The 20,271-nt window shown below is 43.3% G+C and overlaps 1 pseudogene; it reads left to right on the top strand.

Moving 5' to 3' along the window:
* Positions 1–193: 193 nt before the first annotated feature.
* LOC126456559 (histone acetyltransferase KAT8-like) lies at positions 194–19,555 on the top strand (annotated as a pseudogene).
* Positions 19,556–20,271: the final 716 nt, after the last annotated feature.

Genomic DNA, 20,271 nt, shown 5'->3' with positions numbered 1-20,271 from the left:
AGATATTAAGGAAGATTTTAGGCAACAGATAGACAGAAGGGCACATATGTAAGAGATGAAAGGAAGAATTCCACAGAAGTATAGAATCGGGAACATCAGCTAAGGTTGGTGTCCTATGGGCACATCTTTACGAGTAGAATGTCCGATGTTCGTCTCAGAAAATCTTAAGTTTCATAAGGCCAAAGGCAAAACGATGGGGACAGTTCCAAAAGGTGATAAAGATCTTGAAGAGAGGATAATACCAGACGGCAGTATCATGGATGGGTATGAATTTAAACAAATTGAGAAAATCTACGAAGGTTTTCAGCTGGGAAAAAAGACGAAGGGGGCCCTTGTGAGAAGACCGGAGGACGGCACTGAGTGATGCGTTGAAGAGATACTGGCAGGACATTAAAGGCGGTAGACGAACAAGAGCTAAAGGTGAAAAGTTATATTACAGCGTTTTGATTCTTGCAAAGAAGAAAACAGCAATCAGTCCCTGTTAATAACGCTATTCATTCACACAAATAGCGCCATTGCAGGTTTCGATCTTCAGACGGATTGTCACGTTTTGACGCAAATTTCTTGATGTTAACATCAATAAATGCGAGACGCACATTTCTTGATGTTAACATCAATAAATGTACATCTAAACGTGATTTTCACATGCAAAAATGTGCATCTAAAACTGAGCAGTAATCTGAAGATGAACTTTGTAGTTCGAAACCGGTAACAGCGTTATTTGTGTCAATAAATAGCTTTATTAACAGTGGCTGGTTTCTGTTTTCTTCTTAGCAAGAATCAACTTGTACATGGTACACTGCCACAATCTGAAAATGTCAGTTTTCGGCAATGTAGCAAACTTATATTGATTGTTAACTCTTAGTCCATAGTGCCTCACTTCGAATGAAAAAAAACCCTAGAAGGTAAGACTCACCAGCTAGCGCTTACTAAGTCCAAGAGTACAAGCGTCAAAGATATTATACTCTTGCAAGAGTCACATAACAGTCATTTTTCCATCATTCTATACGCAATTGGAAATAGCAAATAATGGTAAGAAGAACCATCCGTCACGCACTATGCAGTAACTTGCGAAATATACCACATGTTACTTAGGTCCGTAAGCAGATGCAGAAAGTGTTACGAGGTGGTCTTCGATTGAACAGCTTGAGATACTCGCCATGGAATCTTGCTTTTTCCTTAGGCCAAATGTCCCAAGAACATGATTTATGGAACGCGTGGAAAATGTAAAAGCACGAAGATCGTCCAGGGACTGATGTCACTCCAGCCTCCTTGAGCAATTCGAAAGGCCGACAAGTCCGGTTTCTAGAGCGGGCTTTAAAAATGTCTGCCGAGCCGGAAATACAACTGCGGATTCCCGGCCTTCGTACGATAGCGCTCTTACGACCCAGACGCACCTGTTTTCTGCTAATGGTCGACTGGACGATCAGTATACGTCAGCCACGCATTTAGCAATTCCGATAATAAATTACTCCTTCCGTGAGTGATTCTCGGAGGCTTATGTTTACAGCTTTTAGACTGTTTGTCCAGGGTAAAACCAACATGCTAATTTCACACGCTGTGTCTGAACGCAATCGGTCACTTAGAAGAACGACAAATGTTCTCAATTATAAAAATTTTTCATTTGTTTGTAGTGGTCAAAATCACAGTTTAGTCGAGTCAAATGGAACAAATGGCTCTAAGCACTATCGGGCATAACATCTACGGCCATCATACCCCCAGACTTAGAACTAATTAAACCTAACTAACCTAAGAACATCACACACATCCATGACCGAGGCAGGAGTCGGACATGCGACCGTAGCAGCAACGCAGTTCCGGATTGATGCGCCTAGAACCGCTCGGCCACAACGGCCGGATTAGTCGACTCAAGTCCTGCCTTGAACACTACTCTCAACCCTAGTATTAGGTGGAATGTGCAGGGCAGTGGTCAAAATCCCGAAATCAAACTAAAAGCCGATTTTGTAAAAAAAAAAAAAAAAATTTATTTTGGCTGTAGGCAACATCGACCACACAGTCAGTAACTGTACAGAGTTAACATAAAACTTTGATTTAAAGTGAAATGACAGAGTAAGCTACGTTCTGTGGGTAGTACAGTATACACTACTAGCCATTAAAATTGCTGCACCAAGAAGAAGAGCAGATGATAAACGGGGGTATTCATTGGACAAATATATTATACTAGGACTGACATGTGATTACATTTTCACGCAGTTTGGGTGCATAGATCCTGAGAAATCGGCACCCAGAACAACCACCTCTGGCCGTAATAACAGCCTTGATACGCCTGGACATTGAGTCAAACAGAGCTTGGATGGAGTGTACAGGTACAGCTGCCCATGCAGCTTCAACACGATACCACATTTCATCAAGAGTAGTGACTGGCGTATTGTGAAGAGCCAGTTGCTCGGCCACCATAGACCAGACGTTTTAAATTGGTGAGAGATCTGGAGGATGTGCGGGCCAGGGCAGCAGTCGAACATTTTCTGTATCCAGAAAAGTCCGTACAGGACCTGCAACAGGAGGTCGTGCATTATCCTGCTGAAATATAGGGCTTTGTAGGGATCGAATGAAGGGTAGAGCCTCGGGTTGCAACACATCTGAAATGTAACGTCCACTGTTCAAAGTACCGTCAATGCGAACAAGTGGTGACCAAGACGTGTAACCAATGGCACCCCATACCATCACGCCGGGTGATACGCCAGTATGGGGATGACGAATACACGCTTCCAATGTGCGTTCACCGCGATGTCGCCAAACACGGATGCGACCATCATGATGCTGTAAACAGAACCTGGATTCATCCGAAAGAATGGCGTTTTGCCATTCGTTCTCTCAGGTTCGTCGTTGAGTACACCATCTCAGGCGCTCCTGTCCATGATGCAGCGTCAAGGGTAACCGCAGCCATGGTCTCCGAGCTGATAGTCCATGCTGCTGCAAACGTCGTCGAACTGTTCGTGCAGATGGTTGTTGTCTTGCAAACGTCCCCATCTGTTGACTCAGGGATCGAGTCGTGACTGCACGATCCGTTACAGCCATGCGGATAAGATGCCTGTCATCTCGACTACCAGCGATACGAGGCCGTTGGGATCCAGCACGGCGTTCCGTGTTACACTCCTGAACCTACCGATTCCATATTCTGCTAACAGTCATTGGATCTCGACCAACGTGAGCAGCAATGTGCGATACGATAAACGGCAATCGCGATAGGCTACAATCCGACCTTTATCAAAGTCGGAAACGTGATGGAACTCATTTCCCCTCCTTACACCAGGCATCACAACAACGTTTCACCAGGCAACGCCGGTCAACTGCTGTTTGTGTATGAGAAATCGGTTGGAAACTTTCCTCATGTCAGCACGTTGTAGGTGTCGCCACCGGTGCCAACCTTGTGTGAATGCTCTGAAAAGCTAATCATTTGCATATCACAGCATCTTCTTCCTGTCGGTTAAATTTCACTTCTGTAGCACGTCATCTTCATGGTGCAGCAATTTTAATGGCCAGTTGTGTACTAAGGAGATCGATCACATTACGAGCACGTCTATTCTTAAGAACGGTTTCGTATGGAGTGCCTTATTCAAGATAGCGTGAGTCCACGTATTCAATGTTGTGCAAACCTTAAGGATGGAAGTAAGTCTAGGATGAAGTGCGACTGCCAAGTATCACAGCTCGATAAAACTTGGGCCAGGCATAGAAAAAATTGTTACAAATTAGTTCAGAAAGTAACCGAAAGAAATACTTAATGTTAAGAATAGAAATGATACTTTTAGACGAAGACAATAATTACGCTGAAGACAACGCGATTCGTGATGATCCGCTGAAAGTTGCAAAAGGCGGGACATGGTTCTTAATAGTGTGTGGGACCATCATGGACGGCTCAACATGTTCTGCAATGTGCTGCTACGCTGGCAGCAGTGTTGGCAAGGTGGATAAACGCTGGATGGTCGTTGATGCGGGTGGACGAGCTGCAATACGTCGCATCCCACACATGCTCGATGGATTTATGTCGGGGGGAAGGGCGGGAGGGGGGGGGGGGGTGCGCGCGGACAGGCCAAACCATTTGCCGAATATCCCCTAGGTCCAGTTCGAAGCGGTCGCGTATTGTCTTCCAACAAACTCAGGGCTGAATGAATCCTTGAAGAGTAGCACATGGGGGACAAGTACGGCGTCACACAAAGTTGAGTGGTAAATGTAGCGCATTCAAAGATTTGAAGGCCAACGAAAAAAAACATGCCAAATGTAAAAGAATGCATAATTCCCAAGATTGGAAAAGTTTTGCAGAAGCTCGAAAGACAGCGCGTTCTTCAATGCAAGATGCTTACAATAATTTCCACAGCGAAACTCTGTCTCGAAACCAGGCAAAAAACCCAAAGTGATTCTGGTCATACATAAAGCACACCAGTGACAAGACGCAATCAATAAATTCACTGTGCGATAACTACGGTGAAATCACTGATGACAGCGCCACAAAAGCAGAGTTATTAAACACGGTTTTCCGAAACTCCTTCGCCAAAGAAGACGAAGTAAATATTCCTGAATTCCAATCAAGAACAACTGCCAAGATGAGAAACGTAGAAGTAGATATCCTCGGTGTAGTAAAGCAGCTTAAATCACTTAATAAAGGCAAGGCCTTCGTTCCAGATTGTATACCAGTCAGGTTCCTTTCAAGTATGCTGATACGATAGCTCCATATTTGGCAATTATATACAACCGCTCACTCACAGAAAGATCCGTACATAAAGACTGGAAAATTGCTCAACTCACACCAATACGCTAAAAGGGAAGTAGGAGTAATCCGCTGAATTACTGACCTATATCACTAACGTCGTTTTGCAGTGGGGGTTTGAACATATGCTGTGTTCGAACAATATGAATTACCTCGAGGACAACGATTTATTGACATATAGCACGGATTAGAAAATATTGTTCTTGCGAAACGCAACTAGCTATTTATACTCATGGAGTTATGAGTGCTATCGACAGAGCCTGTAAAATTGATTCCATATTTTTAGATTTCCAGAAAGTTTCCGACACCGTTCCTCACAGGCGTCTGCTAACCAAACTGCATGCCTACAGAGTATCGCCTCAGTTGTGCGACTGGATTCGTGATTTCCTGTCAGAAAGGTTACACTTCGTAGTAATAGACGAAAAGTCATCGAGTAAAACAGAAGTAATATCCGGCGTTCCCTAAGGAAGTGTTATAGGCCCTCTATTGTTCCTGATCTATATTAACGACAAGGAGACAATCTGAGTAGCCGTTGACATTTACCGCCTTGTAAAGTCATCAGATGATCAAAACGACTTGCAAAATGATTTAGATAAGATATCTGTATGGTGCAAAAAGTGGCAATTGACCCTGAATATAGAAAAGTGTGAAGTTATTCACACGGGTACTAAAAGAAATCCGTAAATTTCGATTACGCGGTAAGTTACACAAATCTGAAGGCTGTAAATTCAACTAAACACTTAGGGATTACAATTACAAATAACATAAATTGGAATGATCACATAGACAGTGTTGTCGGTAGAGCAAACCAAAGACTGCGATTCATTGGTTGAACACTTAAAACGTGCAACAGGTCTACTAAAGAGACCGCTTACACCACACTTGTCCGCCCTATTCTGGAGTACTACTGTGCGGTCTGGTATCCGTATCAGGTGGGACTGACGGATGACATCGAAAACGTTCAACTAAGGACAGCTCGTTTTGTATTATCGCGAGATAGGGGAGATATTGTCACAGACATGATACGTGAATTGGAGTGGCAAAGGCGTTTTTCGTTGCGACGGGATCTTCTCATGAAATTTCAATCACCAGTTTTCTCCTCCGATTGCGAAAACATTCTGTTGCCACCCACCTACATAGGGATAAATGGACATCATGATAAAATAAGAGAAACCTGGGCTCGCACAGGAAAATGTAAGTGCTCGTTTTTCCCGCGCGCCGTTCGAGAGTGGAACGGCAGAGAGACAGCTGGAAGGTGGTTCATTGAACCCTCTGCCAGGCACTTTATTGTGAATAGCAGAGTAATCACGTAGATGTAGAATATACCTATGCAACATTATGCCTCTCCACACCATAACATCTGAATCACTAAAACGATCACATTCGACAATGCTGGACTTAACGTCATGTGGCAAAAGGTGGAAAACTTAATGCACTCAGCAACATCGTCGAGCATGCGTTGGAGAACCATACTGAACGAGGTCTGCAATCACCAGCGACCGATCAGCAGCTTTCAACTGTGCTGGTGGAGTAATGGAACGCCCCACCATTCGTAGTCAGTGGCCGTACGGGAGCATCCATCGCCGTCCATGGTGATCACGCACGCTATTAAGAATTATGTCCCGCCTTTTGTAATGTTCAGGGCACCATCATAAATCGCATGACTTCAAGGAAATTAAATTCATTTGTAGTTGTCTCAAGGCGTATTTATTTGGTTCAAAAGGCTCTGAGCACTATGGGACTTAACATCTGAGGTCATCAGTCCCCTAGAACTTAGAACTACTTAAACCTAACTAACCTAAGGACATCACACACATCCATGCCCGAGGCAGGATTCGAACCGGCGACCGTAGCGGTCGCGCGGTTCCAGACTGAAGCGCCTAGAACCGCTCGGCCACTCCGGCCGGCCGTATTTATTTCAGTTATCTTCTGTACTATACTGTCCCGTAATGTCTGCACCAGTTCTTTCTACGTATGGTCCAAGTTTCATAGAACTATGTTACTCGATGTGACGCATCAAGGGAAAGTTACTTCCGTCCCTAAATTTTGCGAACCATTGTATACACACAAGTTCTTAATTTACAAAAGGGAACAACAATTTTAGTCGTATAATACAAATGTTAATTCTTTACTAAATTTATGTCTGTATTATAGCAGCTTCTTTTAAGTATCCAGCTGTCAAATTGTGCTCATTTACATCAGATCTCTAGACTAAGGAAGTAACACTAGTAGGTAGGGGAAAACCCGTTACAACCAATTTCCTGTACAATACTTCTTGTGCTTTTGACAATGTTGACTGGAATACTCTCTTTCAAATTCTAAAGGTGGCAGGGGTAAAATACAGGGAGCGAAAGGCTATTTACAATTTGTACAGAAACCAGATGGCAGTTATAAGAGTCGAGGGACATGAAAGGGAAGCAGTGGTTGGGAAGGGAGTAAGACAGGGTTGTAGCCTCTCCCCGATGTTGTTCAATCTGTATATTGAGCAAGCAGTAAAGGAAACAAAAGAAAAATTCGGAGTAGGTATTAAAATTCATGGAGAAGAAATAAAAACTTTGAGATTCGCCGATGACATTGTAATTCTGTCAGAGACAGCAAAGGACTTGGAAGAGCAGTTGAATGGAATGGACAGTGTCTTGAAAGGAGGGTATAAGATGAACATCAACAAAAGCAAAACGAGGGTAATGGAATGTAGTCGAATTAAGTCGGGTGATGCTAAGGGAATTAGATTAGGAAATGAGACACTTAAAGTAGTAAAGGAGTTTTGCTATTTGGGGAGCAAAAAACTGATGATGGTCGAAGTAGAGAGGATATAAAATGTAGACTGGCAATGGCAAGGAAAGCGTTTCTGAAGAAGAGAAATTTGTTAACATCGAGTATAGATTTAAGTGTCAGGAAGTCATTTCTGAAAGTATTTGTATGGAGTGTAGCCATGTATGGAAGTGAAACATGGACGATAAATAGTTTGGACAAGAAGAGAATAGAAGCTTTCGAACTGTGGTGCTACAGAAGAATGCTGAAGATTAGATGGGTAGATCACATAACTAATGAGGAAGTATTGAATAGTATTGGGGAGGAGAGAAGTTTGTGGCACAACTTGACCAGAAGAAGGGATCGGTTGGTAGGACATGTTCTGAGGCATCAAGGGATCACCAATTTAGTATTGGAGGGCAGCGTGGAGGGTAAAAATCGTAGAGGGAGACCAAGAGATGAATACACTAAGCAGATTCAGAAGGATGTAGGTTGCAGTAGGTACTGGGAGATGAAGAAGCTTGCACAGGATAGAGTGTCATGGAGAGCTGCATCTAACCAGTCTCAGGACTGAAGACCACCACAACAACAACTTCTTGTGCTTCCCTGTCCTCCGCACATGCCAGCATTACGTGACTCGGAGCGGGCACGTCAGGCTGATCCTGATCCCGCCATCCAGAGACGAGAATTTTTATTCGGTGTAAATGTAGGGGGTAACATTTGTGTTCCAGCCTCAAACGAATAATGGACGTGACATGTCGTTTGCACACCGCCGAGACAGGATCGAGGAGAGAAGTCCGGTTGTATGGCAGGCTGGGCGTCTCCCATATGCTGCTGAGACAGTTGGCATTCAGGTCGCATTCATGGTACGCGACTTTCTTGATCGTGGGTTTAAATCAGTATGATTGATTGATGCTGGTCGATACTTTCCTCCTCTCTGCTAAGTGGTCGACTACACTGGTATCCAAAATTAAAGCAACGAACCACTACTTCCCAGTCTTGTATCTAATTCACAATATAATCATTCACCTCTCAAAAGGGGTAGGTTTCACGGGTAGTCCCACATCCACAATCGCTGTGTACACGGTCACAGATGGCGCAGTATGACCAGAGAAGACGCCTACCAAACTCTATGCGGTGGAGGGCCACAGGAAGAATAGAAGTACGGCAGTCGCAAACAGATGTGGCCCGATGGCTTAATGTGAATTCTTCTGTTGTTTCTCGGATGAGGCGACAGTTCATACAGACCGAAACTGTATCCCGAAGACCAGGACAGAGACGACCACCGCTCACATCAGAAAGAGAGGATCGTTATTTGGCTGTAAGGGCACTACGGTACTGCCTTAGTACTGCACGGCAACTGGTATCTGACCTCGCAGCATCCGCTGGACGTGTTGTATAGAGGTAAACTATGCACAGAAGGCTTCGGCAGAATGGCACTTATTGTCGGAGACCTGCTGCGTGTGTACCACTGACACGTCTTCACAGAAGGGAGCGCACAGAGTGGACTCTCAACATAGCACCTGGACGGTTGAAAAGTGGGCCAATGTTCTTCTCTCAAACGAGTTCCAATTTCGTCTGGAGAGTGATTTACGACGGATTCGCATCTGGAGGGAATGTGGAACACGATTTCGGGACCAAAACATTGTGGAAGAAGACGGGTATCGAGGAAGATCCCTAATAGTGTTGGCAGGGATTATATTGGCGACTAGAACCCTCCTTCTTGCAGTTGTACTGCTGACTCGGAAACGTTTACCTACCGTCAGTATCGTGACGAGATCTTGGGGCCTCATGTGCGGTTGTTGAGATGTGCTGTGAGCCCAGATCTCACAGAACGTGGGTGGTTGATGTTTTCTTGAAAACGGATGATACTGCACACAAGAGGGGCCTCCTCGCTCTCACAATTTGAATCCCATAGAGCATGTCTGGGATTCTGTAGGGAGACGGGCTGCATCACGTCAGCATCCACAGACCTCTCTTCAAGACTTGCTAGCAGCTCTGCAGGAAGAATGAGCGTCGTTGCCTCAACATGAAATTGCTGACGTCATTCACAGTTGTCAGGCCTGTGTTGCTGCCAGAGGTGGTTACACCCCATACTGAGCACATCAACGAGTTGTCGTAATGTGTCTGCAAATCCATTAAGTTGTCTGCCTTTATGCATATTGCAATTGTTTACGTTCTGTGTTCTTACATTTTCTCTACTTTACTGTCACCTGTTTATATTGTTTTGTAGCAAAATAAACGCAACCCTGCAAAATTTCCGTCTGTTGCTTTAATATTGGACTCCAGTGTATTTCGTTATTTAAAATTCCATAATGTCCTATTTTCAAGAAAAATTGGATGTCTGTTTCTTTCTTTCTTGCTTCTATGATGGTTTCCAATATATTATAAATAAGTCTACGTTTGCCAGATTTTGAATTTTGTAGATTCTCTACAACACTTTGGGAGTCCGTGCTTATCAGTATGAGCTTAAATGTTTGTATTCTAATAATAAACCTCCCTTATGGCCAATGGCTCTACTATAGAGGAAGAAGTCTCAGGAGGAAGTGCAATCATTTGACAGTTCCTGTTAGAGTTGCTGAAGAATGTCTCCGTCTTCTGTTTTAAAGCCACCTGCTTGCTGTTAATGGCTGAAAAATAAAATGTTCTCTCCCGGGATCAATAAGAGTATCGTTCACAATAGTGAACGCGCAAAATTAATCGAGTTGGCACAAGGCAGATTTCATGGTCTGCTTTAAGATTTACTTGTCACTTAAACAATATGTCGTTTGCACTGAAAGAACTTTCGCTGCAAGTCGTCATAAACGAGTCACAAGATACGAAAATATATTTTGCTGTGTGAAATACTATTTTTTATGATGGTGTGTATAACAATGTAATTTCATCATGACAAGCCATTTGATATACACGGTTGGGTAAAGGCTTTCTCTGAGTTCTCAGAACGTTACGATCTTGAGCTATTTGCAGCCATTTCGCTATTGGATGTGCTATAAAGCTATCTACTCACTTTCCATTAGGTCATCACCTGCCATTTTCTTTTTTTTTTTGTTTCTTGAAATGCAGCAAACAGCTACTATGGCTCATCCATCATCAGCTCTTCTGGGTGCATGTCCCACTTATCGCCGTTTATTTGGTGGTCTACGCTTAAGTTAGGAAGGATGACCGAACACTTCCCAACGGAAATCGCACACCTTCTTCGAATACGACATGTGCGGCGTTGTCGTGAAGTGCTTCGGCCTCGAGCAAATCATATAGTGCTTTGTTTATTTTTCTGTGCAGTTTTTGCACGAAATAACGAGACTCTGTGATGGCAAGTGGCCCACGTGGAAATCTGTGCGCTATGTTGTATCTGTCGTGGGCACAAGCAAAGATCATAGCTTGTTTGACTTTTGACTGAAATTGTGGAAATTTCTTTGGTCATATTGAAGTTGGAATCCCCCACCCGTTGGACCGTGATTTCAAGTCTGGCGTAAAGTCTATAACCCACATCTCATTAACTTCATACTTTCCGTTTAGCGTCTTACGTTCATTACTGGTATCGAACCAAAGGGCCCTAAGGTTTGTAGTCTTATTTGCTAGGACGAGTATCATAAATCTTTTGCCTCTGATGATGTGAGAAATATGTAAGGAGCTGTAGCACTCGTATAACTTGGAATGAGCAGTACCATCATACCAACACAACGAGAACTTAACAATCCTCTGTTCCTAACTTGGAATATGTTGCTATGGAGCAATTGCAGATAGTACCGGCTGTGGTGTACACTACAAACCATAAACTACTGCAAAGATGGCTTGTATTTGTAATTATACAGTGCACTTCACGGACGAGGCTTTACTACAAAGTAATACGCGCTATGTTCGGCGACATCTGCCATTACAGCTGTTGGTCAGAATATTGCTTGCTACGAAAACGTCAGGCAAGTGTTTTTCCACTTTTGTAGTCTTCTCTAAGAACAACCTCCATCCGTTTTATGACATCTACAACTCTGGCATATCGAAGTGCCTATCGTGGTAATTCTCTTGTCATTCACACTAATCAATCGAAGACAGCCATTTGCTCTGACGCCGACTGAATCAATATTTCCATTTCATACTCACAGACATTGTTATTACGAAGTATTCGTATGACCAGGCTGATTGCGGTTGTGGCTCTTAAACTGCGTAGTCAGCAACTGCGTTTTTACGCTTCGCGACGTAAACAGATTAGAATTTCTCAACATGGAGAGCTAAATACTAACAACTGACAAGATCAGACTTCAAGGACGAGGCTCCACTACAAAGTCATATGAGATAACACCTTCTTGCAGATAATTTCATCATGTGCGATAGGTCAGGGATTGCAAATAACATCTTCTAAATCACTAATGTATGATATGATAAGATTGTTACAAATACAGTTCCATGGGTTCTTGTTGTCGTTGAGATCACGAGTCCTGAGACTGGTTTGATGCAGCTCTCGATGCTACTCTATCCTGCGCAAGTTTCTTCATCTCCCAGTACCTACTGCAACCTACATCCTTCTGAATCTGCTTAGTGTATTTATCTCTTGGTCTCCCTCTACGATTTTTACCCTCCACGCTGACCTCCAACACTAAATTGGTGATCCCTTGATGCCTCAGAATATGTCCTACCAACCGATCCCTTCTTCTAGTCAACTTGTGCCACAAATTTCTCTTCTCCCCAATCCTATTCAACACCTCCTCATTAGTTATGTGATCTACCCATCTAATCTTCAGCATTCTTCTGTAGCACCACATTTCGAAAGCTTCTATTCTCTTCTTGTCTAAACTATTTATCGTCCATGTTTCACTTCCATACATGGCTACACTCCATACAAATACTTTCAGAAATGACTTCCTGACACTTAAATCTATACTCGATGTTAACAAATTTCTCTTCTTACAGTAAAGCTGCATGCCCTCGGGAAAAATTACGGCTGTAGTTTCCCCTTGCTTTCAGCCGTTCGCAGTACCAGCACAGCAAGGCCGTTTTGGTTAGTGTTACAACGGCAGATCAGTCAATCATGCAGACTGTTGTCCCTGCAACTACTGAAAAGGCTGCTGCCCCTCTTCAGGAACCACGCGTTTGTCTGGCCTCTCAACAGATACCCCTCCGTTGTGGTTGCACCTACGGTACGGCTATCTGTATCGGTGAGGCACGCAAGCCTCCCCACCAACGGCAAGGTCCATGGTTCATGGGGGGAGGCATGGGTTCTTATAACAATGAAATTGTTTCCGTCATTAACGATTTTCGTGAATTATTACGTGTTCGTAACTTATTTCTTGGTTTGGTGACTTAATTTTCTCATTGGACAAAAGTGCTTTCTTTTTTTCTCATCCATTGTACATAGCATAATGATGTTACTTGTACGTGGCTGTCTGAAATACGGGTTGTACAACTTTCAAATTTCTCTCCCCATTTTTAAGTGAGCAGCAAGCACAGAATCTCCCTGGTACTGCGGGGTTCAAGACAATGTTTCCATTTTTATTATTGACGAACTGTTTAATTGATCCTAAGCTGATCCGAGTTGTCGGGAAACGCTGTTTTTCTGCGTTCTTTACGCTTCTTACCTCATCCGTACACAGCGTTAAATTAGATTTGGCTAATGGCTTTTGTATAAAACAAAACGTCACCGGGACTTCGGGAATATTGGAGTAGCGTTCCAGTCGTGGTACCCTTCCATTATTTCGTGAAGAGTAGTCTCCTGGTGCTAAGTCATAACGTATGCCAATTCCGTTATAATTTCTCGAGACATTCTAGAGTTACTATGTAGAAAAATATGTCGCCAATACCATTAGTTTGGGCTGGAGGTTGAAAATTGTTTAGTTCAAATATTTGTAATAATTATTATTCCGGTGAATAATGTACGGAAATCTGAAAAGCTCCACCTCTGACCAGATTAGTATTCTGATCGAGAAAAAAATCCAAAAATTTATTACTATTCCTATCAATAATGATAAATCAAATTATCTTGTATCTAACAGCGATTTTAAAAATGTTTTGTGACATCTAACAATTAATACAATAACGCTCGTGCACGCAACAGACAACTTACCTCGTCTTGCCGTTGCAACTGCGCATATATTCTGCATCCAGCAACATGCTAAAATTCAAAAGAAATACTGCGAGATATGCAGAGTGTAATGCACAGTCACAACTACTTATAACAACTACTGCCGTTCTTTTTTTTTTACATAGAAATTGAATGACCAGGAAGGGTTGGTTAACAAAGTTAAGCGGTGTAAAAAAATGAAAGAAACCAAAAAAACTTTTAATTTACTATATTCTGAAAATTAACAATTTAAACACTGAGAAACTTAACTCACACCTTTCCTTTTCTTCGACAGAGTAATTAGCAACAACTTTACTTATTCCACAATGTCTTTAATCAATAATCACGTCTGGCCACGAGAAAAAACTTTGTGTTCTGCCTTACGGCAGGTCTTGTCTTGGGGAAAACCTCGTCAGAGAGGTCCACAGCATGAGCGTCTAGAGAAGTGATTCCAGTGGGGGTTTCCCACTGCCTTGCACTGATGGTTGTGAAATGATAATGGGGACAACCCAACACCCAGTCCCTGAGGTGAGAAAATCTCCGGCCCAGGCAGGAATCGAACCCGGGCCCCATGGCGTGACAAGCCGCGGCGCTGACCGCTTTTTTTTTTAATCTCATTTTGTTCGTTTTCGTTCGTTGTGTCTGCTCGGGGCGGACGTCGAAGGACACCCATGTCAGTTCGTTGTTGATCCATTAACTCAGTTTTTTTATTACAGAGGGCAGCTAGCCCTGTGACAAACACGCTGAGTTACCGTGCCGGCTACTACTTACCTATCGGGAAGGAATGGTCACGAGAGAGATATGAATATTTCTTTCATTGTACGCAGACACAAATTTGACAAAAGCCCTCCTGTGCGCAAGCGAGCAACAACTACGCACAGCAAGAAGGCAAATTACCAAAGTCTCATCTTTTTTTTCTTCATTTTGTTCGATATAGTTCGTGGCGTTTGGTCTGGGCGGACGTCACAAGACATCCGTTCAAGTTGATCGTTGATTCCTTGACTCAGTTTTTTTTTATTACAGTGAGCACGTAGCCTTTTTTTTCGATATAGTTCGTTGCGTTTGGTCTGCGCGGACGTCACAAGACGTCCATTCAAGTTGATCGTTTATTCCTTGACTCAGTTTTTTTATTGCAGAGAGCACGCAGCCCTCTGACCGAACACTCAGCAGCTCGGTACGGGCTTTTGTTGAAGTTTCGAGAACATACCTTCACCGAAGAGTCAAGCAGTATATTGCTCCCTCCTACGTATATCTCGCGAAGAGACCACGAGGATAAAATCAGAGAGATTAGAGCCCACACAGAGGCATACCGACAATCCTTCTTTCCACGAACAATACGAGACTGGAACAGAAGGGAGAACCGATAGAGGTACTGAAGGTACCCTCCGCCACGCACCGTCAGTCAGGTGGCTTGCGGAGTATGGATGTAGATGTAGATGTAGAACACGCTGAGCTACCGTGCTGGCCGCGTCAGCCACAGCTGAGCAGCACCTCCGTCGCTACTAACACGATCACGGCAGGTTGTGACCTCATCTGTCGCCGGCTTCTCTCCACCGCAGGCTGCGTTCTTCCACTGTCAACTGTTCGCTCGCTACCACTCGCGATAATATCATCTCACACTCAGAGTCTGTGTATGGACACCGCAGAAGAATCAATGTCCAACTTTCCAGAGAAATATTAACGTACAACTTTCAAGCTGACAAGTAAAAATAGTCTCAAATCAACTATATCTGTGTTTATCAATAATTTTCGAGTCGTTAACCTTGACATTTAATCTCTAGGGATGTCAGAGTAAGGCATAACGTTGGGATACCTGGAGCATTTTAAACCTAACGTGGAACACATATGACTTATTATGTGAAAAAAAATGAGATTAGGGGGACCCTAGCACTCCTAGCGGTAGAGATGGGGGTAGAGGAGTGAAGGAGGGAGACACGTAAGCACAAATGTGGCACAAAAGGGGAAATTTCATCTAAATTAAACACATATGACGTACTAAGTAGGAAAAAAACTGGGGCAAGACTCCCTTCGCACCGCTAGGAGTGCGAGTATAAAGACAGACATCTACGTCTATAATCCGGAGGCCACCCTATGGGGGGTGGTGGAAGGTACTTCTGGTACCACCATGTTATCCTCCCTTCCCTCTGCCATTCACGAATGGGGAATAGAAAGAGCTCCGTATGGCATTTAGTTTTTCTGATTATCTCGTCGTGAATTGTTTCGCGAGAGATATGTTGGAGGAAGTAATAAGTTGCACGACTCTTCTTGTATGTACACTGCCGGCCGCATTGGGCGAGCGGTTCTAGGCGCTTCTGTCCGGAACGACGCGGCTGCTACGGTCGCACGTTCGAATCCTGCCTCGGGCATGGATATGTGTGATGTCCTTAGGTTAGTTAAGTATGCGTAGTTATAAGGCTAGGGGACTGATGACCTCAGATGTTAAGTCTCATACTGCTTAGAGCCATTTGAACCATTTTGAACGTACACTCTCGAAATTTCAACAGTCGGTATATCTGGCAGCGCGGAGTGGCCGTGCGGTTTGAGGCGCCATGTCACGGATTGCGCGGCCCCTCCCACCGTGGGTTCGGAGTCCTCTCTCCGGCATGGGTGTGTGTCTTGTTCTTAGCATAAGCTCGTTTAAGTAAAGTGTAAGTCTAGGGACCGATGACCTTAGCAGTTCGGTCCCTTAGGAATTTACACACATTGGAACACACATTTTCGACTTGTCCATGATGCACAACGCTTCTCTCGTAGAGTCTGCCACTGGAGTTCGTTGAGCATCTCTGTAACGATCTCGCGCCAATAAAAGGTCCCATGACGCAATGCGCAGTTCTTTGTTGGATCTCTGTTAATCCTACTTGGAAAGGTTCCATGAGTCATCTAACATTCTGCGTGGTGTCTGTTTGTTCTATATCGTGTCTCCCTACCACTTTCGCGCAACGACGCTCTGAGCGTGTTTTTTAGGGAATTGACTAGTTTGAACCTGGGACCTGTTGCTGGTAAGGAGACGCCAGACCACAAATGACATGTAGAATTCAGAAGAGTTCAGTGAGACTAGCGATGATATAACCAAACACTTAATGATTTCAGCGTCAGCTCCACTGCACTCTCTGTAAAAGAATCTTAATACTAACTAAATTTAGTGGAAGGGGTTCAGGGCTTTCCTATTTTTAGTTAGCTGGTAAAATAACGTCGAAAAAGCAGTTAAGTTTACCATTGGAAATTTTATTCTACTCACAAAACATTGTTTATAAATTGCACTATTGATAAAAGGAAATGTTTTAATACAGAATGGTAAAAACCAACTGCGTTCAACAAAAAATGTGAACGAATATTCCCTGAATGCGTTTCCAAGTTCTACAATGGATCGAAGGATGACCTATGCCATATCACATCTATAATCTAGGTTGAAATTAAGTTTCACAAAAGAGAAAACTATCAAAATGGTCTACAGTGACCCCCCTCAATTATCTTTAATTACTTATCTAACTTGTCGTAAATTACAGTGGCTGATGTGGCTTCTCAATAACTACATAACAGAAAAATCATCGTGTTTCAGATTTTTACTTCAAGTGGCAGTTCTGAGTGAAGCTTTATGCGCTGTTATGCGGCATCGCGTGCGTTCATTACCTTGTCGGTGTTCATCAGGGGGCGGCGTGCAGCACAGCTCCACTTACCTCGCCGTCTCGGAAGCAACTCTCTCCTAACTTCTCCTTGCTACAATTTACCAAAGTTGGTTTAAAAAAACTATCTGGCTGTGTTTTCATCTGACCAATCAGGGTCTCAATGTTAACCTTAAGCTCCGCCTACAAAAATTCTGTCTATCCAATGAGAAACGTTATACTTATCGTGGTGGGGCAATGTTTTTAAAGTTTGCAACGTAACAGAGACGCGAAAAAGTCTCACGCTAAAACTTGCGGCTGGGGGGTGGCCCTTTTTGTGTTATCGTAAGATGTATACTGTTCTTCTGGAGGGGTCTAGCTTTTAACATGGGCTGGAGTGTGGTCCTGACGTAACAGAGACGCGAAACATTCTCACGCTAAAAACTTGCGGGTGGTGTGGTCCTAGCGGTTAGCTGGCGACGTGGGTGTCCGTCCCTTATCGTAGGGCCTTCTAACTTAACACGGTTCTGCTCTCGGCTTCTGTTCTCGTTTCTCCCCTCGGAACTGCAATCTGTCTCACGGTGGGAAGGTATGACATGCATTTAGGCATTTTTGTGTTAGTCTGTGGTATTCCATTTGCTCACTCGTTTCTCGTATTACTTTGGTTAATTTAATGTCACGATTTATTCGGAGCTATGAGACATACTCCTGGATTTGCTTATCATGTCAGGGTTTTCATGGAAGGTGCTGGATTTGCCTGAGACCTTACAGTCGCGAACAACGTATACTTGCATGTCTGGCTAAGAAGACGTTATTGGCGATTGATAGCTCCTCGAAATTAATTCTCCGAATGCATATATCTTGGCATCAGTCGCGTTAGGCATAAATGTACTACTTATCAGTGACATATGAAAATTTTTGCCAGACCGGGACTCGAACTCGAGTTTCCCACTTATCACGAGCGGTTGCCTTAACATCTTCGGCTATCCGTGCACTCTTCCCAGACTCACCCAGTCTTCTACATGTCACACTGTCTGTATCCCTATACTAGAGTCCTTTATTTTATATTACATGCTGAGGCGGGTGCAAGAACGATAATAACATGGATTCGATTCTTCATAGTCTCGGGCTCACTGGTGCGGAAATATAGAGTAAAACTGTGATGAACGTTGGGGACTATGGTTTAAGAATGTAGTCAGTTTGACATATGGAAATTTGGGTCGGTCCGAGAGACCTGTGCGGATAGCCGAAGTGGGCATTGGCGACGGTGAAAGTGCGAGGAGTTTGTCGTGATGCTGTGACGTAGGCGTGGATTCCTCAGACAGTGAAATATTGTTTAAACAAGAAAACGTGTAGACAGCAATTTTACATATCACAAACGTAATAACAAAGGTGCCGAATCCGTTGAAGAATAGCACTCCGCCACTGGCCATTACTACTTGGCAAGGGGTTCTGATACAAGGCAACCTGCAGAAATCGTCCAAACACGCTACGGTGGCCAAGATTGTCATTGTGTTATGTTCATTATGAAGGGTACAACCGGATGCTCGACGAATGCCTTCAGCGAGATAGTATCATGAATTCTCGCTTCCATTTGTCAGACCAGCAGTGGAAGAACGATGGTTCAAAAAATGGCTCTGAGCACTATGGGACTTAACATCTATGGTCATCAGTCCCCTAGAACTTAGAACTACTTAAACCTAACTAACCTAAGGACATCACACAACACCCAGTCATCAAGAGGCAGAGAAAATCCCTGACCCCGCCGGAAATCGAACCCGGGAACCCGGGCGTGGGAAGCGAGAACGCTACCGCACGACCACGAGCTGCGGACGAAGAACGATGAAAAGAATTCATCAAACTGGCAGTCAGATCAGAGTGATAGAAAAATCACAAGCAGCTAAAAGAGGCGTCACAATGAAATTAACTACATTCAAAAGACGTGTGCTGAAATGGACCACGCAATCGCCGCTTTGGAGTACGAACATGAAGCAACAAGAAACGTAAACTACGTTGACTGAATTCAGGTTGGTCGATACGAGATAGATACTTGGTACTTTAGTCCATGACCTGATAAGTATGGGAAGCAGCCTAAGCTTTGGATATGTGGATACTGTTTAAGTACATGCGGCTTGCCGTTACTATATGAGTGAACGCACATCAACATAACCACCCGGAAAAAAAATTAGGAAAGAAACATTGTCTATTTGGAAGGTGGATGGGAAAGATAATGAAGTATACAGCCAAAATTTGCGTTTAATGGCAAAGTTGCACTTTAACCATAAAACTAGTCATTTTGATGTTGAACCGTTTCTGTTTTATATAATTTGTGAAGTAGATAAACATGGAGCACACCTTGACAGGTATTTCTCTAAGGAGAAAGAATCACCTGATGGAAACTAAATGGCTTATATGCTAACTTGACACCATATCAGCGTCTAGGCTGTAGTAAACCTGACGCTATTCAGTTACAAACTCTTGAAGATGGAATCTACTATTTAGAGTTCAAAGAAACCTTTGTCAGACCTGGGAAATTGAGCTACCGTTCATTTTGGTCATGGTTCTTCCTGCAATTTTAAGAGATTTCCGAGGAACACTTTCCATCAAAGAACTCCGTGAAATGACAAGTATAACACAGACAGACTTAATATCGACATTGCAGAGCACGAGTATGGCGAACAACTGGAAAGGTCAGCGTGACATCTGTTTGCTGACACTACTTGCGGAGGAATACATAAAGTCATCTCAGTTTAAGAAACCATTGCACGTGGTAGACACAACAAATCTCCGCTGGGCGGCACCGAAGAAAACACGGACAAAAACTGGGAAGCAATGAAAGTGAAAGCATGCAAGAGAAAGTAAAATTGATAAATCATGTTACGTGCCAATCTTTTCCTCACATTTCTTCAAGCGGTAAAATTGCATTTGAGAGCTGAGTGAATTAATTGGCCTCATTAATATTTATTATATTCATATTTACTTTGTTTTTAAAAATTATAGATATAAAGCTGTACATACGAAAATAAAGAAAAATATTCATCTGGAAAAAAGTAGTTAAAGTGATCGCTCAATTAAGCGGGAAATCCGGGTTTGAGTACCAGTCTGGCAGAAATTTTCATACCTCTAATAGATGGTACATC

Source organism: Schistocerca serialis, chromosome 1 (genome assembly GCF_023864345.2).
Source record: "Schistocerca serialis cubense isolate TAMUIC-IGC-003099 chromosome 1, iqSchSeri2.2, whole genome shotgun sequence".
In the NCBI taxonomy this organism is placed as follows: Eukaryota; Metazoa; Arthropoda; class Insecta; order Orthoptera; family Acrididae; genus Schistocerca; species Schistocerca serialis.
The sequence above is the reverse complement of the archived record's forward strand: the minus strand, read 5'-3'. Positions and strand labels throughout refer to the sequence as shown.